Genomic DNA, 21,161 nt, shown 5'->3' with positions numbered 1-21,161 from the left:
GGAATTTAAACTATTGGAAACTAGTGGATAACATTTTCTGATTTTCATTTTCCAAATGGTCCTAAGAAAAAAAAAAGTAATACACGTACTCTGCTTTTTTAATATGAGTCTATCTTGCTGTGAGCTATTTATATATTATAAATAATATATAAAATATCTTTTTATAGACTTATTCTCATGAGAATAAATTCTTTTTCTAGCATGTTTCTTTTAATAATTTAACAAAATCATAAAAGACATCTCCCTTTATATAGAACTGCATTTTCTGAAACCATTTTTACATATTATTAGAAGTTTCTTTCAGAAGTGTTTTATGTCCAGATTTTCTCATAATTCTAAACTTTCAGTTAAGTTTTATAGCAAAAACTTCAATCAGAAATAAGATCGAAAAACTTAAACAAACTGTAGCTGAACAAAAAATATACTTACTTATTAATTAAAACTGCACTATTCAAGTAAAATTTATGACAAATTTTATGTTTTAAAAAATATTTTGTTTTATTAATAACTAAAATATTTACAATGTTATATTTCCTATTATCATTCATCATTAACATATACAAATCATTTTCACCTAAGACTCTTCATCAGAAAGGTATGAGGAAAATAGTAACTGTAAATTATACGTTGATATTAAAGATTAAAAAAAAACTGCGTGTATGTAAATATCTGACGTTAATGTGTATAAATTCCAAGCAACCATTCAAAATCCATTTCTTCTTTATCATTACGTTTGCAAATGTGAATGACATTGTAGATATCTTTCATAATCATTAATCATCCCTCCGTTCAACAAATTAATGAATATGATTGCTGATCAAAAAGGAGAGCTATTCATTTCAGTGTGGTTGGAACTGCGTGTGGTTGAATAAACATTGAATATATATATAGCTGCGAGGCAAAAAACACGCGCTATATTCATCTTCAAAATGGCACACCCGAATTTTCAGGTTGAAAGTCAGCAGCTGCAATAGTTTTAATGCTTAATCAATTTTGCAGGAAATAGAATACTCTTGCGTACTAATGGTAAAGATGAGTAAATAAAAGTTAGTAATTATATAAAAGTAAAATATGAACATTGGAGATACGGAAGATTATGATGTTTACGAAATTTTTAATACTCTTTAAAAGGAGAGGTATTTTCAGCATTGCTTTCAGTACAGCAGAAAAAATATGAATGGCATAGCGAAAGGCAGAAGGGGTACTGGTGCGTTTGCCTCAGGCGCTACTTTCAAAATGTACTTTTCATCAATTGAAAATTTTTGTATATCGTGAAAATGTAGTATCTGAGTAGTCGCCTAGAAGCCGAAAGTAAAACAATTGTATTATGTGTAACAAGAAATAACAAAATGTGCATTTTACTGTTTACTGCTTATTTCTTTGTAAGAATCGTGATTTTTTAAAAGTTAAAACTAAAAATTAAAGTTGATGCAGTTTTTAATTTAATAACTACTTACTTCAATTTAAATACTACTTGCCTAGCAATATTTCATTAATTGCTTTGCTTATGTTGGTGAAAGAAATATAAAGACATTGACAAATATAATTTATAGAAGAAAGTATCGTTAAATGAACTTCTGAAATGACAAAATAAAATTGCATTTATTACAAAATTTCGTAGGCAAGGGTATGCATTTCATATTCGTATCTTTACTTTTTGTTTCGGCATATAAATTCGTAAACTAACTGATTTCATTTTTTAACAAAATATTTATAACTTTTTACGGCTTTAAGGCATTTCTTGCTTTGCTTATTTTTATGAAATAAAGAGTTTTTACATTAAGATAGAAGGATATCATTTACAAGAGAAACAGGAGGAAAATTTCTTTTCTACAATAAAATTACAATGCTTTTCATCGAATGTAAAGTATTGGAAACTTTAAAAGTCACTGCTATGTCTCATTAAATTTTTAGATTTAAAAAATTAAAAGAAATAATAAACGCATAGAATATTTTAATAAAGTTTATTAACTTATGTTAATTAATCTTTTCAAGTTGAGAACTTTCTTAGCAAACAATATTTGAACAATTAATTTTAAAACGGCCCATTGTAAAGTTTTCAGATAATGATGATAAAACTGATGAACTGATAGGAAATCTGTTTTTAATGACGAAAGTTTGCAGACGCTAGAATGAAAAAAAAAGCAAGTATTTAGCGCGTGTTTCACATGTTGCTGTAAAAATCCTTTGGTAATGATTTCAAGTGGCCGTCGAAAAAGGAACGAGTAATTGCGCTGGTGGCAATAAAAAACAATAACCGCACGCGCCGCTCTCGTGCGACAAATTTTTACTTTCGAATCACGCTTAATGGTCGGCTGAATATCACTTATGATTATCGCTGTGAGTGATATACCGCTATGAGAGCAGAAAAAGAAAAAGGGCAAAACAAAAAGAAAGAAGACATCTTAGAACATCATCTCTACTTCATTAATTGTTAAATAAATAGCCATCTACTCGCCAAAAGAAAACCTTCCCCAGCGAAAATAATGAATGAATTGTTGGCACGATAAATAAAGTTCTATTTGTGTTTTATCGCCAACTGATATGGTTCCAGAAGCCTAGCCAGTTGCGAGCTGCGGTGAAAACGGATGTGCTCCAGGTCAAAGTTCGTCGCCTTCGCGCCTTCAAAAAACACTCGGGGATTCGCCATCTTTGATAAGAGGAGGAGGGGAAAGAAATGTAAACAAATATGGCTGCAGACACAAGCTCATCTGTTTTGCCTCTTTTTAAAAATAAAGAGCGTCACTTCCAAATGTTCTTGCTGAATGAAAAGAGATTAGAAGCTGTGTGTTTCTCCCTGCTCTTGACATGCGCTTGTCAGCTGGAAAAGGAAGAGTTTCCCAGCTGATGGAAACACCTCTTTCTTCACCTTGTGAGAAATAACATGAATTAGATAGCATTTAAATACTCTCAGGATATAAATACTAACAATTGCTTTTACCCTGATAATTAATTTAACGGTTGTTTAAAACGAAGAAAAGGTTGATTTTTATATCTTAACAATGAAAAGGGAATGAGGTTTACATTCTTAGTATACAAATGGAATATTTTGTTCGCTTTCATTTAGGGCAAATGTTCGCTAAAATTATGAGTATTGTGTTACGGGGAATACATATGAACTGTTAAAACAGGTAGAACTCATAAAGCTGTTTAACGAATGGCTATTTATAAAAAAGTAACTTTAAATTGATATCTTTAAAAAACAAAACTATTAATAGTACTATTATTATATTTATAATAAGTTTGATTTTTTCATCTCGTTTAGAATAAAGTAAAAAAGAAGAAAAAAAAAACTATATTAAAATCTATCTCCAGAAAATATTCTATAACACAACATATTTCTGAAATAAAATTCAACGGCTTGTATTATTTCCAGATGCTTATCTTACTTTTTAAGTTTAGCTATTCCTTCTATTCTATAAAGTGCACTTTTAAAAGTTTCTAGAAACCTTTGAGAGCAAGATCTCTCTTTTTATCTCTCTCTTTCTTTCTTTTCAAAGGAATTTTACTAAATGAAAAGGGTTATTGGGAGCTGATTTTTTCTGTAAACTGTCCTATGATTCTAGGTCTTATATAAGGTAAAAAAGAATGAATCATGGAAAGAAAATAAAAAAATTTATGCTTGAAATGTCCATATTCCAAGTTAAAAAATTTTACCAGATTTATAACTTCATTAATTCCAGAGAAAGATGTGTAATACTTGCATCAATCCATTAATTCCAGAGAAAGATGTGTAATACTTGCATCAATCCATTAATTCCAGAGAAAGATGTGTAATACTTGCATCAATCATATGGAAAGGTATTTAAATTTCAGTAATTACTGATAAATGAATGCCCTTCACACTATTTTTCGATTCTCATGATTAGTTACTACTACTTCAAATTAAATGTGAGCTAACATCTGTTTGCAGAACTCTGTAGTTTTAATTTTCAATATGCATTATGTTAGAAAAAAAAATAGCAGGCAATGAACTCATTCGAATTTTAAAAGCCAAAAGTTTTAAATGTACCATTAATCAATGATTTAGGAATAATTTATGAAAAATCTTGAGTTTGAATAGATTTTTGAGTTTAAAGAAAAACCTTTCAAAAGGTGTGTGTGTGTTTAATTTAATAACAATTTTTGGCATAATTCTTTCAACCACTCTGTGCATCTAGGCTCAATTAGATATTTATATAAACGTATGCAGTGAATAATAAAATTTAAGGCGAAGTTATACGTAGCACAACGCGTTGTGAGCTATTAAAGAGTCGCTATTAGTGACAAAATAATATATTAAAGGGAATATGTTTCACGAGTCTTTGTCAGCTGCAGGCACATTATGACAGGCTCTCAACAACTCTTGCCTCCCTTGATTTTTTTTTATTGTTTAGTTTTTCTTCTCTAAAGGCTGGCACTTATTCAAAAGGCCTACTGTCACTTGAGTCCAAGTCCTATTGAGGAGGTGTGTTTCTTCGGTTGAGATTGGTGTTAAAATGATAGATGGCGCAGCCTATTTTTTATGCATTTTTTTCACCACTGCTTATATTTTCCCGCTTCGGATCGAATCCCTTTCTTTATGATTAAACCCTTTTTCTTTATTATTTGGTTTCTTGTATAGGGCTACTACATCAACATCTGCTTTCGTTTGAATTTTTACCTTGATATTTGAAAAAAAGATGTTTGGGGTAACTATAAAAAAGCCTCGATTTAATTAAGATGTAAAGCAATATAATTTTTTATCAGAGATTTTTTTTAATATGAGGATGTTTTCAAATAAATTTTACATATATAATAATTGTTTTTTAAAGCTAAATGTAATGTTCATTTGTTTATTTCATATTCATCTTGTTTTTCCCATTGTTCATCAGTTTTTTTTCCAAATTTTACAGAATTTTTTAAAATCATTCATCCAAAAAAGCGCAACAGTAGCTGCTTTTCAAGAACTTTTTTCCAGACAGAAAAAATCATGCCAATTTCAGTGAAACCACTTGTTCCTTTTTTAAAAAATTCAACTAAACATTGTATATTTCTTCAAAGCAAAATGAAGTTAAGCGATATTTTGTTGGGAATGAAGAGATAGAGTAATCTATAACTGTCCTGATCATTATGTTCTACAATATCTAAATATTATCTAAATAAATTAGTTTGCTTTACCGAAAATATTTTGATGCAGGATCTTATGTCTGTAGTATGAACTATAAGGTCAAAGTATAACTTCTTCAAAATGGTGTATTTCTACTAAATTCTAAGAAAAAAAATCAATATTTCATCATTGTCCGATTGTAGTACATTTTAAACAGCAATCTCATTTGCGCAATATAAGAAATGGAGCTCAAAGTTCCGTGCTGTTTACCATTTACTTTAGTCTCTGAAATCCCTCAGATGTAGCTGTCTAAAGGATTTGAATCCGGTAAATAGGGTGGCCAAAAATGATAAAATTCGGACAAATGACGTGGAGTCTAACTTATATTGATTTGGCTCAGCGCGATGGTGCAGAATCTTGCTAAAAAAATCCAATTCTTTTTGGGATACCATACGTCAGAAAGTCGCAATAAACGTGTAGCCAGTATGTCTTCTTTTGTAATATTTCATGCTGATTTTTATTCCTTTATTTGCGAATTTTTCATTGTTTGCCAAGGTAAAGCTTTATAGGGGCAATTTTTCATTGTTTAATATTGCAAACCAAATCACACCAGAACGTTTTCTGAAAGCGCTTGACGTTTCCAAGATTTTCGAGTATATCTCTGCAACTTGATGAATATACGATGTTATTTTACCTTCATAACACTGTTCAGAGGGGAAAAAAAAAAAAAAGATTTTCATCTGAAAATGTTACCTTTGGCAATATTTTTTCTTTCATGCCGCTTTATCTGTTTCTATTATTTGTGTGGTAATTAAAACATTTTCTTTGTGATAAGACCAAAAACTCAGGTCTTCCTTTTATGATAATATGCATATTTATATAATCACGTTCTCTTCTGTATTTACGGATACATTATTTATGAATTTTTTCTGTCATTTTACGAATTTTTTTGATGCGCCTTTTTTGTTTGATCTTTTTAGCAATTATTCTTTTGGATAAAATAATTCTAAATTGCTTTATATGAAAATATTCGTCTGAAAAAGTTGCCAATTGTAGAATTGATATCCGTATAAATTGTTTTAATTATAAATATAAAAAACTGCTTTACCAAATCATTATAATTATATCTTATCTACAGAATTGTTACAGGCTATAGTCATCATTTTGCAACTTATATAATTGAAGCTCTCATATTTTAGAGAAAGTATTCGTAACAAAATGAAATTAAAATATGAAATGGGGAAATATGCTATATAAATCTATGAAATAATTACCGAAATAATTTGCGATTTAGAAATTTAACATGTGGCATTTAATTCAGAAGCAACTAAAATCTCTATATAGTGTTTTCTGTGGGTAAGAGAAAATTTTCATTTGAATGAAATGTCATATTAATATTTGCTTTATTTTGTGTACGAATGATGCTACTGACTTCCAATTCCTAATTCAGATTATCCCGATAAACTTTCAGAAATTCTATGATAATCAATAGAATCAGTGAGTAGAAGAGCACTATTATTCCGAAATCCACAATTTAAGATAATCAATTTTTATATTTGGGTATATATTTTTCATCTGTATTTCTTCATATGGGAGACTGTTATAGTACAGCTCTTACACTCAATTTAGATCTATATATTTTTTGAAACGATTCATAAAAAAGAAGAGAGCGGAATTTGAACTTGAATCGTTCTGCTCCGTGATTCAATTACAAGGATGGAATTGCAAATACCTTTACAGGCATTTCGAAAGCGAATCTCAAATACTAAACGCGTATTAATTTAGCCAGTGTACTCTAGTAGTAGTCAGTTCACGGCAATTGTACTCATTTCTTCTCTTATTTCATCTCAAAACACTCAAATAGCTTCACAAAATTTATTAATTTTAATTTTGAAGTTGTAATATTAAGATCAAGAGCTGTTAAAAAATCATATTTTTAAAAGTTTATGAATAGGCCTACAAAAGTTTCGTATTATTCCATCCACTAAATGATCACTTTCATCTTTCCCTTTTTCCTCATCTCATTAAAAAAATAATTTGAAAAGAAATAGAGGAAAATGTTTACTTATAAAACCGAATAAGGAGTCAATTTTTAAAATTTCTCTTGAAAAAATATTGTAAAGTAAAGCACACAGAATTAAAAATTTTCTTAAGTATTTTTGCCATCAAGAAGGCTTCAGAGCAAGCAACATGTGTAGCAAAAACTAAAAATTATAATTAATTACAAAAGCAACTTTGTAAAACTTTGTTTTATCAATTCATATAGTAAACGCTATTTTCGTATATATATAATATATGCTTTTAAAAATAAATACATAATGCTCCATAAATGGATTTAAAAATAATTAATTAAGAACTAATGGCATATATTTAAGGGTTAATGACATATATATGCCTTGCAACTCATTTAAAAATTTCTTAATAATGTATTGTCTTTATTTGGTAAGTAAAATTTATAAAAAAAAAATTGTGCACATGACCTTTCTCTCTCTCTCTCTAGAAAATAAGATTGTTCCCGATTAAAAAATTCTTATTTTGTATAGATATTATACAAATAATGTAATGAATTTGTTATTGTATTTCTTTTGTCCTAATGATGTGATATGCATCGTTATGACAAAATAATGAGAAATTATTTCAAAGATGTAAAAGCAAAGTTGCTATAGAAATAAAATCTAAAATGAAAAAATATTTGTATTGCAATTATGATTTACAAGCTTTAATGAGATAGGTTTTCATAATCGAGTGACTACATTTGGCTATATTTACAGATCCATAAATGGAAAGAAATTAGTTATTTTAGCAATCATTTGACAAACTGTACGCATGGAAAATGCTTCAAGTGTAGAATTTTAATATAATAAAGGTAAATATAACAGACGAAAAATGAATGGAAGTACTAATGAATTGAAGTATTTCATTCAAACATATTTTATATGTAGTTATTAAACATGTACTTTAGTAGTTATGATGACAGGTATTGCAGTCAGAGGGTTAAATCAAATAATCAATACTTATAACTTAGGAAAATAACATTTATTTTTCTTTCTGAAATTACAGAATAAAAACACTGTTGGAAATCACTTATCTGTATAACGTATTTGAGCAATGCAAGCGCATATATTTCAAATTGCTTTCTTAAAATTCTTTCACAGACGAAGGAATTTCGCATGTAAGCAAACCGATTTGCATTTTTAAACATCTGTTGCTTTAGGATTGTTAGTCTTAGGTTCCAGAATATACGGAAATATTTCGAATGCTCGAATTTCTTCCTGGAGCCTTTTAGGTACCCTTCTGACGTTAAAGGGGACGCATTCTAAAGGAAATAGCACAATAGGTATGACTGTACATCCCCTGCTGTTAGTTTTCGGGTCACAATAGGACTCTAATGGGCAGAAACACCGTAGGGTAGCAATTTACTAGTTACATCGTGAAAAGAAGGAACTGTCATAGCTTTTAGCAAAACTAGGTGTCAAGATATCCTTTGAATGGAAGCGGACAATGGAAGGACGGAAAAGTTAGACGAATAATTGTCATCTAACAACCGGTTAAATAAAATGTCCTCTAGGTGTGCAGGTGCAAATTATCGTGGACTGGAGGAGAATCTTCCCGTTTCCCTCAAGGGGTTCAAAAGGGGGCGAGAGTTCTAAGAAAGGAAACCAGAGAAAGGCGAAAGTTGCTGCGAAAAATTTCAAGTCCAATTAGTTGTAATTTTTCAAATGTTCGACACTACTAATGTATCCTCATTCTATTTCTTATAACATAAAAAACCAAATGTTCCAATTTGAAAAAATGAATTTCATTGAATATAGCACTTATTTTCAAGTGACATTTCGGAAAATTTTAATTTTTGTTTTTATTATGCTACTTGTTTATTTTAAAATAACTTTTAAGTGTTGAACGATTTTATTTTTCCTTTGAGACTTCAATAATCAAACAAAATATTATATTTTTACCCTTTTACAGATTAAATATTTTCGTAAATTATTATTTTATATGTACTACTTTAATGAAGCAATACTTTCATTTCCCTTACATAACAATAATATTCAATATTTATTAAAATAAACCGAATTTATGTAATCAGATCACGTTATTCTTTTCATATTTGTTTTACTGTTATATTAGATGCTTTAAGAAATATAATAGATATCGTAAAATAAAGAAAATAAAAAATACCATCCTGTTTTTCCTTCACTGAGTACACTTTCATTTGTACAATATTAATGATGTGTGTACTTTTATTTCCATTTGAATGATAACAGAGTAATTTAAGAAAAAGAAAGGAAAAACGACGGTTCAAGTTGAGCCTTTTGTTTGCAGGTATATAGACTTCTCATTCTAATACCTGCCATTTGTAATGATGGATGCTCACGAAATGAGATTTTACTTCCTAAACCGAGAAACAAGACTATGATAAATTTATCTAAAATTTAAGTGAGGAAACAAGATAAGTTAGGCGGTCGAATTGAGTGAGTTGAAGAAATATAATACGCAGCATCCGTTCCCTACTCCCTAATTTCGAAACTCCTAAAGCCCCATTTAAAAGCATTCCTATTAAAAAGTCCTTTCGACCAGGAGGACTGTTCTGGGCGTCATTTTTTCCTCGTTTTTTATTTTCCTTCTCCGCATTTTGAGTTTGCATTTCTTTAATAATTTTTTTTTTCCTCATTTTTTTTTAGGGAAGGGGGAGAAATCTATCGATACGGGATCTGCTGTATGAGTGGGAGGGGAGATCCGTTTAGAGGGAAAACAGTATAGATAGAACGTCGATGTTAATTTGAAATAAAAGATCGTGGAATTTTTTGGGGTGCCTCAATTAAATATCGCTTAGGTACTCACTGGATAAAAAATGCTGTCAATCACCCCTTCGTGGGATTTATTTCTACTTGCCTGTTTTTGTTTGTTTCACAGGAAATGTTACCCTTCGGTTTTCCTTGTTTTCTAAGTTTCAAACAATTGCTCCATTTTTTTTTCGTGGGAAGTTCCTAAGTTAATAGAGAAAGAAGGTGATTTATTGGTTCACAAACACGTCATGGGCATTTCTTAATCAAATAATTAAATCATTCAAAATTCAGACAAGTAAATTATTTATTTTAGAATAGTGTTATTTTTTACAGTTAAAGCTAAAATCTCATGGCTATCGTTTGGTTTATTATATATTAGCCCTCCATTGTGAGAATTTGGTTCGAAGAGAATAATGTTTATGCATAATTTCAATTAAATCTCTTCTGCATAATAATTTTCACTACTCCTTTAGCAAAGTATTTTAAAGCGTCAGATTGTGATAGACATTACTCCTTTAGCAAAGTATTTTAAAGCGTCAGATTGTGATAGACATTACTCCTTTAGCAAAGTATTTTAAAGCGTCAGATTGTGATAGACATTAGAGTCGTGCTATTTTAACTGTCTTACAACTGTTCTGTTTATCATGCAAATGTTATCTTAAGGAGTCAAGTTGCATAACATCAGAGTGACTCTATAAACAGGGTTGTATGGTGTCATTTATCTTCTAACAGCACGTCATCTTATGCGATATTGTAAATTCACTTTTTTTTTATTCCTCACGGAAAAGGCAGAGTTAATAAATAATCTCTTTCTTTGGCTTCTAATAAAAGAAAAAAAAAACGAATAAATATTTGATGAAACAACGAAAAAATGATTGTGCAAAAAAAATTTAAAAATGAGGAAATATTTGTAAGACAACTAAATTAGTATCATCAAAAAATAGTTTTTGAATTTTAAAACGGTGTAAAAGACTTTTTTGTGCAATAATATTTTCGGAATGAATCGCATAAAAACGGCAAAACATCACTTATGCAGAACACACACGCTCTCCTTTATTAGTAGTAATGAAGCTGAATACGGTTCTAGGATTTAACATTATGTAAAAAATAAATTTGTTATGTTAAGTAATGAAACTGAATACCGTTCTAGGATTTAACATTATGTTGAATCAATTTCTTTAATGCAATACGTTTTTGATTTGCACTAAATGTAACGCGATCGGTGAAATTACCATTTTTCATCTGCATCTGCAATTTATAGTGAAATGCAGGTAACTTAAGGACAAAATCTGTCTGCATTTATGAAACAGTTTTATAGTATAAGCAAACTCAGAGCAATTTAAATACATAGCTGAATTTTGTCATTAGATTCAATAAATGGCGAGAAAATATTTTTTGTGTGATCAAACTTATTACTAAATGATATTATTATCGCAAATTGAATTTCTACAAAAAAATAAATAAAACATGATTTGAAATTTAATCGTTTATCTCAGTTTAATCTAATTGAAAATTCAAAGATTAATTTACTTTTAATCAATACTTAAATTATTAACCCCTTAACCTACAAATTTACTTAATTTCTTAACTAGATGACACATCTTATTCGGCATATTTATTATTATTTTAATTTCTACCATAGTTTATTGAGATATCGAAGCGTTTTTAAGTGGTTTTTGCATTTTAAATTACTTAATACTTTCACTTAATTGTAGATTTGAAATTAAAAATTCAGTAATTCAATGCGCGAGTCAGACTCGTCATTGTATGTGAAGAGGATAATTACTGTATCAGTTACCGAATAATAAGATATTCGAGTAACTGGTAAGATTAATCATTTGCTATTATTTTAATGAATCATGGTTGGAATTTTCCTCGATAATATTTTGCATTGCACTTAACTAGTTTAAAGTACAGAATAATCAACTATTCAAATGCGCTTATTTTCCTTATAACAAAATAACTAATAATGAATGCAGATACTTTTACTAAAAAAATAAAACAAACTTATTTATAGTCTAATAACAATTTTTAAAATTTGTTTTTCAGGTTCAGGCATTAAGTCGTACCTTTACAATATCGTTTTATAAAGGTAAGAAAACTTTTTTTTTTTTGTGAGTCAATCTATTCTTTCCCAATAAAAAGTAATCGTTTTTACTTTTTCCTACTACTTTGAATTAAATTAATGTTATTGGTGTATCTTTTTTTCAAGTATATTTATATTATTAAAAGTTAGATTTTTGGAGATAGAACTTTTTTTAGCCAACTGGGAATTCATAAACACTTTCATCTTCATCAAAATCATTTTCTTTTCTACAACTATAACATCACACATAGAGAGAGATTTAGAATTTCAGCATTTCCTTGGGACTACCAAATTCAACCCCAATTGAATAAATCTGAATTTCTGCCGTGAATTATTAGAAATTATTCAGTGAAATTTAAAACATTGATTAAAGAAAACTATCCTGATGCAAAAACCATTATCCCTTTATCAATTTTTTTATCCATGAAAAAAAAAAAAAAAGATTTCAGTACTTTGTGTAATTTTATTACAAACGAAACAAGTGTAAAATTGAGCAAAGGCTCGATAATATAATAAAGAAATCCTATGTTCTTTTAAGTAAGTTATGAGCAAGAATAAAACACATTAAAAAAAAACTTTTTTAACTTGCGTTGTCAGTGTTTAAGATGAAAGACAACGACTACTAAAGAATATTTTTAATTTAAAATAATAAAACTGATAGATTATCTTGTAAAAATTAGCAGATTTAAGTGTTTAAAATTAATGTTTTTTTACCCTACAGTGCATCGTGTAGTCAATGGCTACATGCTTTTGTTTCCATTTATAAGGTTCACACGACTGTTCCAAACAGTAATAATGAGTGTTTGGAAATTTTTTAAAATGCTTTTTGATAAGATAATTTGCTGTACTAGAATTAAATTTAAACTAGAAACTTGGAAAAATATCAAGATGGTTGTTGCATGAATAGTTCTACAATTGAAAATATTATATAGATAGATAGATATAGATACATAGATAGATAGATAAAAAAAAAGGGATTCTATTTTTATAATGTGATTTTTGGTCACTGGGATATTGTTTAATGTAATCCTTTTTCGCATTTCAATTTTTTTTTAAACTTCACAAAAAAGAAAAGGGCTTTACAATTTTTTAAATAATTTTTCTAAATTATATGTAGTTATTAAACACACACACATTTTTTTTTTTTTTTTTTTTTTTTTGCAAATATAAAGTCATATATTCTAGGGTTAAATCAATAAAATTTAGAGGGGAAAAGACACCCAACGCCCTAAATGCTAATATTCCTTACAATCCTATATTACTTTTCTAAGGCAAAGAAACATATTCACTTGTTTAATTTAGGTAGAAATCTATGTTTGGGTAGTAACAGCGAAACGGTGTGTGTGTCTGTAGAAAGTAATTTAATTGCTATTATTACTTTCAGATTTTCAAATATAATAAGCATACAATAATTAATAAGCATTATCATTAATAAAGATTATTGCTCTGACTGCTGAGAAAATTATTCCGCGGCTCGATCAAACGATAAATGCTTACTAAACTCAACTCTTTCTCTCGAGAAAATATCGAATTTTTAATAGCTCACCGCGCTTGACAATTCGATCTTTCCTACAGGCTTTATTCTCCAACTCAGTTGCTTTCTCCATTTTCATTTCAGTATAGACTTTAAAAGGCGCTATTTTTTTTTAAATAATTAAAAATTTATTTTCACATGGATGCAATTTAGTAAATCTTCTTCATCATATAAAAAAGGGAGGGGAGGAGATAAACCCTTTTTAAACAACTGAAAACTTTCTATTTAGTAGTTCCCTTATTTTCGCATTTCTCAAATTCTGGTTCAAATGAAGAACGCTGGAACCATAGAGTTGAAATATCTCAGCTCTATAGCTTTAGCTCATTTCTTAAGATGACACAAAATTAGATATTTCTTTGATGAACAGGTAAAATAAAAGAAGTGATCGCTACTGAAACAAATATTCATTCCAAACTAGTATTTCTGTTTTGTAGTTTGTAGTCAAATTATTGTCCTTAACAATAACTTTCGATGAGTGGATGATTTGATGGACAAGTTCATTAGCAATTTCATCAATAAATTCTTGCAAAATACTGTTACATTCTTTATTATGTTGATTTATATAAATAAGGAAGGTTTCGATGCATTAAATACAAAAATCAAGATCTTATGTTTTATATAATTTTTCTTCTTTTGTGTCTTTTTGTTATCCTTTCTTCTTGTTTTTTTTATTACTATTACACTTTCTTTTCTTTTTTTCTTCTTCTTGTGCATAATTTTTTATTTGAACTTCTGAAATGCCATTTATAAGTATTAACCACTTCGTACACAATAGCACGTCTGTCTCTCGCATCTAATTATTAAATTTTTAATTTAAAAACTGCAATTAAGTGAAAGTATTAAGTAATTTAAAAAGTAAAAACCACTTACAAACTTTTCAATATCTGAGATGCCCCCTTATATTATTATAAGAGTTAAAATAACAATAAGTGTTCCAAAAAGGATGTGTCATCTAAATAGGAATTTAAGTAAATTCATAGGTCAAGGGGTTAAATTAAATGTCTGCAGGAATATTTGAAAGATTGATTCATCTCAATATTTCATATGAATTACCATTTGAACCCATGTTTGATGGAAATAAATTCTTTGTTTTACAATAATTACTTTGGATCTCAATTTTTCATTCACCATGACCATTTTCCTAATTTCCTTTAAATAATCTGCTATGTGTATTACAAAGGTAAAAATTCTCAGGTAAGCCTTTATTTGCTTTGAATTTACTAAATTCACCAATGCATGAACCATCTATTTATACAAAGTGAAATTTTTTGTTTAGTTGCATTCATTCATTCAGAATGAGAGAAAATCACGAATTACTAAGAAATATTGCTTTGTTATAAATATGTAAATGTAGTTTAAGATAAGAAATATACTTTGGCATTGTTTTAACAGAATAAGCATCTTATTTAGGAATAATATTCAGAGATCTATTTCATACTTTATAAACCTAAAACATTTGTAGAAAGAATTTTAACTATACCTGGAAAAAGCCTTAATCGATTATCAAAAATATTATTGCTTTTCATTCAGCTTCTCTAAGCTAAAATTAAAAAAAAAAAAATCATATCTTAAATCCGTTTTTCGGTAGTAAATTCTGTTCAAGAAAAAATATCTTAAATACTAATTGTTAAGCCCGGAGTTCCTCGGAATAAAAATCCTTTCGTGTGAAGTATTTTTAATGATCATTGCATAAAATATTTTAAAAGGCAAAACCCTTTAATGGTATGAAATCTTTAATGTCTTCTTTAAATTAAAATGCGAATATCAATTGAACCAGTTGATTTTTAAAAACCACTTTCGTCATAAGTAATTAAAATCTGTTATATTACTTATGCAGGTTTTGTTCACAAATGATGAAATATAAATAAAAAGATTGTTTTCGCTTGAGTGAGTAACTTAGCTTAGTTTTAAATACGGTTAAATCACTACTTTAAAAGCAATGAAAGAACTGTCAAAAGGTGTTTTAAAATAATAATATAAAAAGAAGCAAAAAAAAAAAAAAATGGTGTTAGTGTAATTTAAAGCATAAGAAAGACAACATTTTTATTAATTTGTCATGTGCATAGCCACATTGGCTTTTATTTATATGAAAATATGTTATGGTAAATGTTCAAACTGCCTTTTAAGTCATTCATATGATATGGCTTTTACTTATAATAAAGGGAAACTGATTTTAATGCAATGTTAAAAATGAAATTGAGTAAAGACTTGTATATAATAAAATCCGAGAATAAGGTAAACTCAATTAATTAGGTTAGATATTAACATTTTATAAAATGAACAAGACATGCGATTCTCAAAAAATTAATCTTATTTATCTACATAGATTGAAAAAAAATATATATAGTATTATTTTAACTGCATTTTTGATAAAAATAATATTTCTTATATAACATTTATATTCTTATTAACATTTCTCAAATACTTTTAATTCACATTATAAAAATATTGAACAATATTAACATACATTTCAATATAAAATCTCCGATAATTGTATTGTTTTAAAAAAATAAGGAAAATATGTTTCAATAAATGACCATAATTATGCAATCGTAATGGAAACAAGATTTTTAAAAAATCAATAGTTTAATCAGCATGATTAATTCCGCATAATTATTGCAGCTATTATAGAAGTCTGCTGTGATCATATTACAAAGTTCTTGATTAAGATCGTACTCAAGCATCATAATTAATTGATAACCATAGCATGGAATTAATAGAGTTATGGATCCTGAACATAAAGAGTAATACTTAGTTGGATCATTTTGTAATGATTTTTAATCAAAAATAATTTTTTCATGTGTTTGAAATTGGCAAAATTATACTTCGGAATGAATATTATAAAGCAGCAATGATTTCTTATGCGATTATCGTTTACTTATTTTGATTTCTTTAAAACATCAGTTTTCTATCATTTTATATTGAAAATAATCTTCCCTTTAGAATCGAGAAACATTCAGTTTTAAATCTCTAGAGTTATCAATCAACTCGGTGTTTCAATTTTTGATTAAAGAATTAATAATTACTCAATTACTTGATTTAGTATTTTGAATGATTGAGTTAATATATTTTATGTAACACACATATATTAATTATATTTAATTAACTATATTTCAAGTAATATACATATATATTAATACAAAATTACAAATTAACTCCTTGCATAAAATTTGTGGCTAAAACACGTTATATAACCGTTTTGCCTAGGTTTCCGGATGACGAATTTATTTCATCAATAAAACTTTTATTTAGCTTTACTCGTCTTCATAATAATAAATTAACTGAACTTTACTAGTCACTAAACCTTTTATATACTACTCCACGCATCACGAAATTAATTCTGCTGTCCAAGGGGTTAATGTCTGCAGGAGAATTCTAAAAATTGTAATTGATTTCCGATAATGAGCGAACTTTTTCTCCTCCTCCCCCCCCCATTTATGCAAGAATTTTTTTTTTCCTTCTTTTCTCTGTCTTTTTTTGTATTATACATAACAGAATTCTTTTCAATAAAAATTTATACCAATAAATATTGATGATCATACCTCTAACCCTCATCATTAATTTTTATATCATTTGACACAAAATTTCTACTTTTTTACCTTACTACAATGCTGCAAGAAGCAATAATCCATTTATGACGAAGTCCAAGTTTCATATATTAAATTCTGTTTAAGTAATTGGGCTGTAATAAATATATGAAATAACTTTGTGAAACTGTAATAACTAAATTTACAAACTCTAAAATAACTTAATATCAATTACATGAAATCTGGAAGATTTTATAAAAAATTATAAAGAACAGTATGTGTAAAAATAATTAGATGAAATATTCATCGCATAGGGCCTATTTATTTATGCAATTAAGCATTCATTTCTCAAATTAAGAAAAATCTTCTTTCACAAACAATGGTCATGACAAATAATGGTTTACACTTTTTTTTTCTTTCTAAAATATATTTGGGATTCATCAGAAACCAAACAAACAAAAAAATGCTGCGATATATTATGCAAAAACTTTTTAAAATAAAACGTATATTTCAGGTTCATCTAAACCTGCATGGAATGTGAAATATTCACGCTTTCAAATCCATTGATAAACAAATGGAAAATATTAATAAATTATTACAGCTCAAAACGGGGTTTTCTAAACACATCTTCAAATACATCCAAGATAGAAAGATTTATTTAAGAGGAAAAAATGGTGTTTATGATACATGTATACACATATTGTCATTCCTAAAAAGAATTGATACATAACGGACATCCGTTACTTGCCCCTGCACATGTTGCTTCAGCCTATAAAATATGAAGCAGGAAGATGTGTTATTGCTCCACAGACACAGAAGGGTGCAAGGATAGAGGATATAAAATATAGAAGTAACACTCTTGGCAAAGTTATTGATCAAGTGCTTGTTTGGCTATCCTTCAAATGCAGCTCGTATTGCCGTCGAGGAATGTAATATCATATCTTGGCAGCGATATTGGAATGCCGAGAAGAAGGGAGATTCCAGGGTCTTTGCTGTTTGCGGAGAGTGGAATAAATTTGACCTTCCCTTATTCGAATTCATTCTTTTTCCAGCCACAAGGTAAATAGAATTTCCAACAAACTCAATAAATAAAAACATTTTCGTAGAATTATTTTTGTCTTGATATATCCTGTCTGAAGATGTACATAAAAGAAGGCATTCTCTTAGTTTCATTTTATTTATGTGTGAAAATGTACTTTTTGATGTGTTTGCTAAGTGTCAGTTCTTTTTATTTATACATATGAGAGGTTTAGAATTTTTTTTCTTAAAACATAGCAAAGCACAATGGCAAAAATATTCTTTCCTAGGTTTAAAAAAAAAATCTTTCTTAGATAAATAGGTGATGATTTCAGAATATTTATTTGCGCATCTCATTGTAATGTATTCAATATAAAATAAAAAAGAATAATTTTTGACAGCAAACTTTCTTGAATTTCTGATATTACTTAATGAAATAAATGCGCTGAAAATTAATATCTTCACAGGCGAAATTCTGAAGTAAAAAATATATAAATAAACTTTTGATTAACATGTGAACTGTTTCGATCTCTTCGGAAAATGTTTTTTCTAAATTCTGTCGCAAATATTTAGCGATGACGAGTACATGCGTCAAAACAGAGTATGTGTAATATGAAATTATGTTGTAATGAAATGACTTATTTTCTTTTTATTTCAATAATCCCGTTTATTTATTTACTTAAATTAAAATACATTTTTTGCATATGAACCAAAAGAAAAATGCCGCCTCTTGAAAACACGTAAAAAGGATTCAAAAGCATCCTCATCCCGGTTTTTATTATCAGGCGCACCAATTATTGAATAGTCTAAAACAATTTATGCTTGCCTAATTGCTTCTGGGATGACTAATAGAATAAAACGATACATTTAAGAAAAAAGAATTCATATGAAATGTAGGCTTTTTTTTATCATAATTATTAATAATCAATTATTTGTTCCTTAAAAAAATTTTGAGACCAAGTCGAAATCAAACATATTGAAATTTACGAATATGTTTGAGTTTTTACTAAAATTGAAATTCAAATCGCAAATTGTCACTACTTATTACATCTGACGAATAAACTCGCCATAATGCAAAATGTTGTACTTTTTCCATGACGAGTATACTCGTCAAAAACAACTAACTGGTTAATTGCAATATTGTATACCTGCCACAATTCAGTGAATCAGAAAAAAGTTCAATTCAATATTCTAAAATTTAACATAATGAAGTTGAATTTCTTTTACTTTGAGAAAAACGTATGAAATGTGCTCAAATGTGTCCATGAAAAGATTAAAGAAAACTAAATTCGTATTTGAGAACATTTATTTAACCAACATTCATCAATATAAGAATAAAAATACAGTATTCCAAATAATAAAAACCATTTCCTAGCACAGCCAAAAGCCACCCAATACATTTTGAATAGTTTAAGTCATCTTGTGGAAATCATTATGGATATACTAGGAAATAAGGAATATCTAATCACATTTACACAATTTCAATGTTTGATCGATTGCTCCGTGTAAATAATTTTGACTACTCACATAGACTTTATCCACAATACTTTGAAACAAATAAATATTAAAAATTCAAAACTCAAATGCTACAATTAAAACGCACTACATTCATAATGGACATATATATATTTACATACACTTTTTGAAAATGACACACACATATATTTGGTATAAAAGAATGCAAAATAGTCGTATAGCTTTGGTTATCAACAATTAATATGGAAAGACATCAAAAATAAAATTTAACAAAATAAAAACGGCGTTTAACACACCACAGAAGAATAAAATCTCAAAATAAGAACAAGAAATAAGTTTTTGATTCATATATTGCGGAAGTTACTTACAATGGCAAAATATGATCGTCATATGGTATGAATGCTGTTAAAATTTTGTATCCGTCCAATTGCTTTCAAAGCAGCTTTATCTTTCAAAACTGTCATTTAGGAGCAACTTCAAGTAATGTTAGTCGTATACTTTATATATCACAGCATATTCATACCTACTAGGAATCACTTTCTAAAAATGCCATCGGATATATCGTTAAAAGTATAATTAGTAAACATTTATAAAAACTGTCTTTAATATTTATGAAAAAATGGTATAAAAATACATCTACATGAAACCGAAAAAATACTTTTGATGCATAGTTTATAGTAATTAATCTTCCATCATGGAAGGTTATCAGCATAATACATACATTATTAGTAAGTCACAAAATACAAACAGTCATACTTTATCGGCACTTATAACAACATTTTATAACAACACATCATTTATTTCACGACAGATTATATACCCGTTTCATTTAATTACCCGCAATGACATTTTGATTATCAGTTTACGTTTACAGTTGACCAACGAGGAAGACAAGTCAACTGAAGTTTTTCTTACACATATTCATAAGTTTAATAAATTCCATCTCTTGTAATAAATTTAAAACAAAAACTCGGAGAAAATTTTCAAAACAGACATTTCTGCGAAACGTTTTTTTTTATGCATGTTTTATTGCTCTCTAAAATTTAAACAGCAAAACTGAGAAAAGGATACTAAAAGTATCTGTTTGAAAGATATTTCCAATTATTATCAAATAAACATAAAAAAAAAATAATTCGTTCGGATGAAACAGATTTTAACATTCGAATCAGATGCAAGGTTTTTTTTTTCGCCTCTAATTCAAACTACCTAAATAAAAATAAAACCATAAATACTTTTTAAATTTACTATCACAAATTAAATTTTACATATAAGCTGATTTCAAAGTCTGAAAATTGTGTCATGTGACAACCTCAAGAGTATATATATTTTTTATTACAAAAGTTTAAGAACTGTAAATAATTGGTAAAGCATAAATTGAATAAATGTTTACACGGCTATAAAATTTTCCTAAATATATAACCTCTATATTGCAGTGGGTACAGGGGGATTTCCATCTCCTAGATACACAAAGCCATGCGCCCTGACATCCTACTGAATAATGTATGAGATGAAGCTGAAAGTGTTTAATCGCTCGTATGATTAGGGACGCATCTCTACGATAATAAAACTATTATCATAGCCTTCAACTCTAGATATTTCTTTCATGTCAAGCACGGAGATTTCGTTCTCTTTTCTTTCCCCACTTTGTTAACATGAATTTCAAAAC

At 28.2% G+C, this 21,161-nt stretch overlaps 1 long non-coding RNA gene across 2 annotated transcripts in view; it reads left to right on the top strand.

Moving 5' to 3' along the window:
• Positions 1-21,161, top strand: part of LOC129958199 (uncharacterized) — an 84,870-nt gene that overhangs the window by 23,572 nt on the left and 40,137 nt on the right. For both annotated transcript variants that reach the window (XR_008783176.1, XR_008783177.1), the window contains exon 3: positions 11,905-11,947. This is a non-coding gene — a long non-coding RNA (uncharacterized LOC129958199). The remainder of the gene's footprint in view (positions 1-11,904; positions 11,948-21,161) is intronic.

Source organism: Argiope bruennichi, chromosome X1, assembly GCF_947563725.1.
Source record: "Argiope bruennichi chromosome X1, qqArgBrue1.1, whole genome shotgun sequence".
NCBI classification, from domain to species: domain Eukaryota; kingdom Metazoa; phylum Arthropoda; class Arachnida; order Araneae; family Araneidae; genus Argiope; species Argiope bruennichi.
The sequence above is the reverse complement of the archived record's forward strand: the minus strand, read 5'-3'. Positions and strand labels throughout refer to the sequence as shown.